The 6,000-nt window shown below is 34.4% G+C and overlaps 1 protein-coding gene across 2 annotated transcripts in view; it reads right to left on the bottom strand.

Moving 5' to 3' along the window:
• Window positions 1–5,357, bottom strand: part of LOC121387825 (cell wall protein DAN4-like) — a 38,970-nt gene extending 33,613 nt beyond the window's left edge. The window contains exon 1 of one of the 2 annotated variants that reach the window (XM_041519044.1): window positions 4,669–5,357. The gene's annotated coding sequence lies outside the window, so the exon portion shown is untranslated. The remainder of the gene's footprint in view (window positions 1–4,668) is intronic. The other variant, XM_041519045.1, reaches the window with a different exon arrangement.
• Between the last annotated feature and the right edge of the window lie 643 nt (window positions 5,358–6,000).

The raw sequence follows: 6,000 nt of genomic DNA, 5'->3' as shown, positions 1-6,000 counted from the left end.
ATGTGTAAATGACGTTATAATATGATGTAGCGAAATTTTAACTTTATTAACCCTTATCCTGCCCCATTCTTTTTGCTAAATTTAAAGAATTTTCACCTGTTCTACACGTAAACGGCAGGAAACGGGTTAAACTGTAGTTGTGTTTGTATTTAGATTAAGAAAATGATGTCAAAATATGATGAAGTGAGATTGTGAGTTATTAAAACTGTGAGTTTTTATTTTGTATTAATAAAATACCAAATGATATTGTGATATGGTGATGCGAGCTTCTAACTTTAAAACTGTAGTTGTGTTTGATTTTTGCTTTACTAAATAATGTTATAGGGTGTATACTACCAAATCAAATCCCATAGACGACAAGAGTAACAGATGTGGGTAAAACGTCTACCTGCAGCGTAACAATCGACATAAACGCCACAGATATAAATACTACCACCCTTCACCCTTAAAGTGAATCAGAAAAAAATGGGGGTCAAGCTGCTCATTTTTGAGATAACGGGTAGCATCTATGACTACCCTGGTTCCGCACAAAATTCGAGTACATTTTTTTACAGGTACCCCATACATGTTTCAAGCACAAGGCTACTTGACACAGTGGTACTAGATGAGATAACACTGCATAATTTGTTTTGCCCAGATGAAACTATTTCTTTTTAGAACCAACACACTGACATTTAACACCTATCACGGGACTTGTGGTGTTCACTTTTCTATCAAAACTTCGGTGCACCTCTAGATATGACCCAGCCGGAAGTTATTTGGTTTAGTACTACCTATAATATGATGAAGCGAGATTGTGATTTTATTAAAACTTTAGTTGTGTTTGTAATTTGCATTAGAAAATTATTGGGGGCTGGACGTAGCCCAGTAGTAAAGCGCTCGTTTGATGCGCAGTCGGTCTGGGATCGATCCCCGTCGGTGGGCCCATTGGGCTATCTCTCCTTCCAGTCTGGTATATCAAAGGCCGTGGTATATGCTATCCTGTCTGTGGGATGGTGCATATAAAAGATCCCTTGCTACTAATGAAAACATGTAGCGGGTTTCCTCTCTAAGACTATGTCAAATTACCAATTGTTTGACATCCAAAAGCCGATGATTAATAAATCAATATGCTCTACTGGTGTCGTCAATCAAAACAAACTTTAAAGAACTTTTAGTAAATGATTGTTATACTATGGTGAAACGAGATTGTGAGTTTATTAAAACTGTAGTTGTGTTTGTATTTTGCATTAATATATAGTGTTATAATTCGTGAGACGAATCTGTGAGTGTGAGTTTATTAAAACTGTAGTTGTGTTCGTATTATGCTTTAGTAAATAATATGATGAGGCGAGATTGTGAGTTTATTAAAACTGTGGTTGTGTTTCTACTTTGTATTAGTATATTTATGATAATATAATATGGTGACGCGAGATTGTGGTACTAGATGAGATAACACTGCATAATTTGTTTTGCCCAGATGAAACTATTTCTTTTTAGAACCAACACACTGACATTTAACACCTATCACGGGACTTGTGGTGTTCACTTTTCTATCAAAACTTCGGTGCACCTCTAGATATGACCCAGCCGGAAGTTATTTGGTTTAGTACTACCTATAATATGATGAAGCGAGATTGTGATTTTATTAAAACTTTAGTTGTGTTTGTAATTTGCATTAGAAAATTATTGGGGGCTGGACGTAGCCCAGTAGTAAAGCGCTCGTTTGATGCGCAGTCGGTCTGGGATCGATCCCCGTCGGTGGGCCCATTGGGCTATCTCTCCTTCCAGTCTGGTATATCAAAGGCCGTGGTATATGCTATCCTGTCTGTGGGATGGTGCATATAAAAGATCCCTTGCTACTAATGAAAACATGTAGCGGGTTTCCTCTCTAAGACTATGTCAAATTACCAATTGTTTGACATCCAAAAGCCGATGATTAATAAATCAATATGCTCTACTGGTGTCGTCAATCAAAACAAACTTTAAAGAACTTTTAGTAAATGATTGTTATACTATGGTGAAACGAGATTGTGAGTTTATTAAAACTGTAGTTGTGTTTGTATTTTGCATTAATATATAGTGTTATAATTCGTGAGACGAATCTGTGAGTGTGAGTTTATTAAAACTGTAGTTGTGTTCGTATTATGCTTTAGTAAATAATATGATGAGGCGAGATTGTGAGTTTATTAAAACTGTGGTTGTGTTTCTACTTTGTATTAGTATATTTATGATAATATAATATGGTGACGCGAGATTGTGAGTTTATTAAAACTTTAAGTGTGTTTCTATTTTGTATTAGTAAATGATATTATAATATCGTAAGGTGAGACTGGGTTTATTAAAAGTGTAGCTGAGGTGGCATTTTGCATTAATTAGTGAATGTTGTTATAATATGGTGAAGTGTGACAGTATCTTTAAAATATACACTAATGAGAAAGAATGTTTTTACTATCGATATTTTAGACACATTTGGTGACAGTTGGTCGAATATTTAATCCTGAAAAGAATTTAACATTTTAATCTAGGAAAAAAAAACCTAAACATCGACTTCCCATAGTTACAGACTATAATCCTCTTATCCATCCACGCCTGTTCTTACAGAGCTATGCATTGGCCTTTAGATACATTTTATTTGCTAAACAAAAAATATATACATTTCGTAGGCATACATACATATTTGTAAATAATATAATGTGCACATTGCGGGGAATGGCAGGTAGCAACGGATTGCAATCGATACAAGTCAATAATAAATGAGTAATACAAATAAATGAATGAATGAATGAATGAATGAATGAATGCATCAATGATTACGGTTATATGGCGTCAGACATATGGTGAAGGACCACACAGATACTGAGAGAGGAAACCCACTGTCGCTACTTCATGGGCTACTCTTTTCGATTAGCAGCAAGGGATCTTTTATATGCGCCATCCCACAGACAGGATAGTACATACTACGGCCTTTGTTACACCAGTTGTGGAGCAATGGCTGGAACTAGAAATTGCCCAATAAGTCCACTGACGGGGATCGATCCTAGACTGCCCGCGCATGAAGCGAACGCTTTACCACTGGACTACGTCCCGCCCCCGTCTATCGGATGTCAAACATTGGGTAATTTGTTTTTTTACATTTAAATCTTAGAGGAAACATGGTCGATTTTTCCATTAACAGCAAGGGATATTTTATATGTACTTTTCCACAGACAGAACAGCATATACCACGACGTTTGATATACCAGGCCTGGGGTACTGAGTCCGCTGAAGTGGTTCGATCCTATGACGCAAGCACCTCAGGCGAGCGCTCTACTACCTAATCCAACAAAGTCAACTGTAAATGGCATGGCCAATAATATAATCTTTTTTTTTCTTTTTTAAACCCAACCCCCCCCCCCCAAAAAAAAACACAAACCCAAAAACCCCCCACCCCAACCCCAACAACAAACAAACAAAAAATACAAAAGAACCCACACCCCAACAACATCAGTATTATATTCACAAATGAAATCCTGCAAAGTTACGACAATATATTAAAGAAATAATCCAGTAATATGTTAGTAATGTAATATGTTATGTATAATAAATAAACAAGCAATATATTAAAGAAATAAACAAGCAATATATTAAAGAAATAAAGAGCAATATATTGAACAAATAATCCAACACTGTATTAAAGAAATAAACAGCAATATATTGAACAAATAATCCAACACTGTATTAAAGAAATAATTAAGCAATATATTGAAGAAAAAAAACATCAAGCAATATATGAAAGAAATAATCCAACACTGTATTAAATAAATAATTGAACAGTATGTTAATACAATAATCAAACAATATATTGAAGAAGTAAGCAATATATTAAGTTAAATAATCCAGCACTATATTGAAGGAATAATCCAGCAATATATAAAAGAAATAATCAAGCAATATATTGAAGGAATAACCCAACAATATATTGAAGGAATAACCCAACAATATATAAAAGAAATAATCAAGCAATATATTGAAGGAATAACCCAACAATATATAAAAGAAATAATCAAGCAATATATTGAAGGAATAACCCAACAATATATTGAAGGAATAATCAAGCAATATATAAAAGAAATAATCTAGCAATATATTGAAGGAATAACCCAACAATATATTGAAGAATAATCCAGCAATATATAAAAGAAATAATCCAGCAATATATTGAAGGAATAATCCAGCAATATATAAAAGAAATAATCAAGCAATATATTGAAGGAATAACCCAACAATATATTGAAGGAATAACCCAACAATATATTGAAGGAATAATCCAATAATATATAAAAGAAATAATCCAACACTGTATTAAAGAAATAATTGTGCAATATGTTCAAACAATAATCCAGCAATATATTGAAGAAATAATCCATTGAAGGAATCATCCAGCAATATATTAAAGGAATAATCCAACTATATATTGAAGGAATAATCCATTGAAGGAATACTCTATTGATGGAATAATCCAACTATATATTGAAGGAATAATCAAGTAATATACTGAAGAAAGAACCCACCAATATGTTAAAAAAAAGTTGCCCAACAGTATATTAAAGACATAATCCACCCAATATATTGAAGATATAACACTTGTTAAACACTAGCTATTAACGGACAGCAAAATTTGAAATTAAAATTTAAAAAGTCGCTTACCTTTAATTACGCCTATTATCCTTTGATATATAAATATATATATACTTTTAGAAAATCCTCCAGGTATAACTCTTCTCCACGTAGACTACTTACTACACACAATAATTATCAACAAATGAGTATACGTTAGTACACACAAGGAAATGGACGTCGAATCCGCTTTGTAGATTCACTTCTGGGATGAAAATGCAAAACACCGACTCACCTTGTCGGCTGTTTGAACTCAACACAGAACCGGCACTGCGCAGGTATAGGCTGTACAGCGTGAAAGCGTTCTCCGCGAATCGACCGCTGAAGTCGGCGGTAAAATCTACTTAAAGCAGACGACACAAGATTAATGGCCGTCTGTTATCCCACTATTTCACTCTGACGCGCTGTCACAATACCGCGGGCTCGGTGCTTGTTGTCTTATAGGAGCAATCCTAACTATTATAATTATTTAGCCAACCTTTGTACGGACTAAAACAAGGTGTAACCCGATATGCCAAAATAGGTCGCTGCCTTAAATTTGTTTTATTACAAAAAAAAAAAAAAAAATGTAATCGAAAAAAAAAATGTTAACGAAAACAAAAGGGGTGGAGTTTTCCGAGAAATTAGATATTGTTGAGAAAAAGACGGACATTGCGGTTTGATTGACATGTTCTGTGTGTTGCTGCCCCGAGGGCTGACAGGATTTGAAGCTATTAATAACCCGGAATTACACGTCGGTCTTTAAACAATATAACATGCTTGCTAATGACGACGAGGTTGATGACTGTGTATGGCACATGTTAAAGGTGCAATCTCGGATATATTAAAGTTCGTTTTGTCCAACGACACCACTAGAGCACATTGATTAACTAATTACCGGCTACTGAATGTCAAACATTTGGTAATAGGCCCACTGGCTGATGGTTAAGAACAAAATCAATGTGCTTTTGTGGTGTTGTTAAACAGTTTTGGTGACATACACTCATGAATCACTTTCAAAATCAGTGATGATACCAAGTGTTCATGAAAAATAAGCATATCCTGTCTCGCTGGTGATTCCCGCCACAATCACCGCATGTATATGAAAATGGGAAAGTACTTATAACAATATGCTTTAATAGAACACCCTGGCTAACAACATTAAATAATGAAAAGTCATTACATATATATCATAAACAGAACTTGCTCTAATAGAAAACCCTGGCTAACACCATTAAATAATGAAAAGTCATTACATATATATCCTAAACAGAACTTGCTCTAATAGAAAACCCTGGCTAACACCATTAAATAATGAAAAGTCATTACATATATATCCTAAACAGAACTTGCTCTAATAGAAAACCCTGGCTAACAACATAA

Source organism: Gigantopelta aegis, chromosome 13, assembly GCF_016097555.1.
Source record: "Gigantopelta aegis isolate Gae_Host chromosome 13, Gae_host_genome, whole genome shotgun sequence".
In the NCBI taxonomy this organism is placed as follows: Eukaryota; Metazoa; Mollusca; class Gastropoda; order Neomphalida; family Peltospiridae; genus Gigantopelta; species Gigantopelta aegis.
Note: the sequence above shows the minus strand (reverse complement) of the source record. Positions and strands in the feature narration are given on the sequence as shown.